The sequence below is a fragment of the Strigops habroptila genome, chromosome Z (assembly GCF_004027225.2).
Source record: "Strigops habroptila isolate Jane chromosome Z, bStrHab1.2.pri, whole genome shotgun sequence".
NCBI classification, from domain to species: Eukaryota; Metazoa; Chordata; class Aves; order Psittaciformes; family Psittacidae; genus Strigops; species Strigops habroptila.
This window is the reverse complement of record NC_044302.2, coordinates 74,310,134-74,310,389: the sequence shown is the minus strand read 5'-3', so window position 1 is coordinate 74,310,389 and position 256 is coordinate 74,310,134.

The window sequence follows — 256 nt, the reverse complement described above, 5'->3', positions numbered from 1 at the left end:
ATGTAGTGCTGCCAGGCCCCAAAATCCTGAACTGGCAGGGTCATGGCCTAGAAGATCTATGAGTTCAGCAACGTCTTTCAACACTTCGGCTATGTGAGTGAACACTGCACTCACAGCTATTATGTAGACAGTATATATCCCATGTTGTCTCCACTATCTAAGAATTTTTAGTTTCATTTATACAACAGGTTTAGTATCTCTTCTGGTTTAGCGGTACCTGATATGGATGTACATGTTCAAAAAATGACAAAACAAG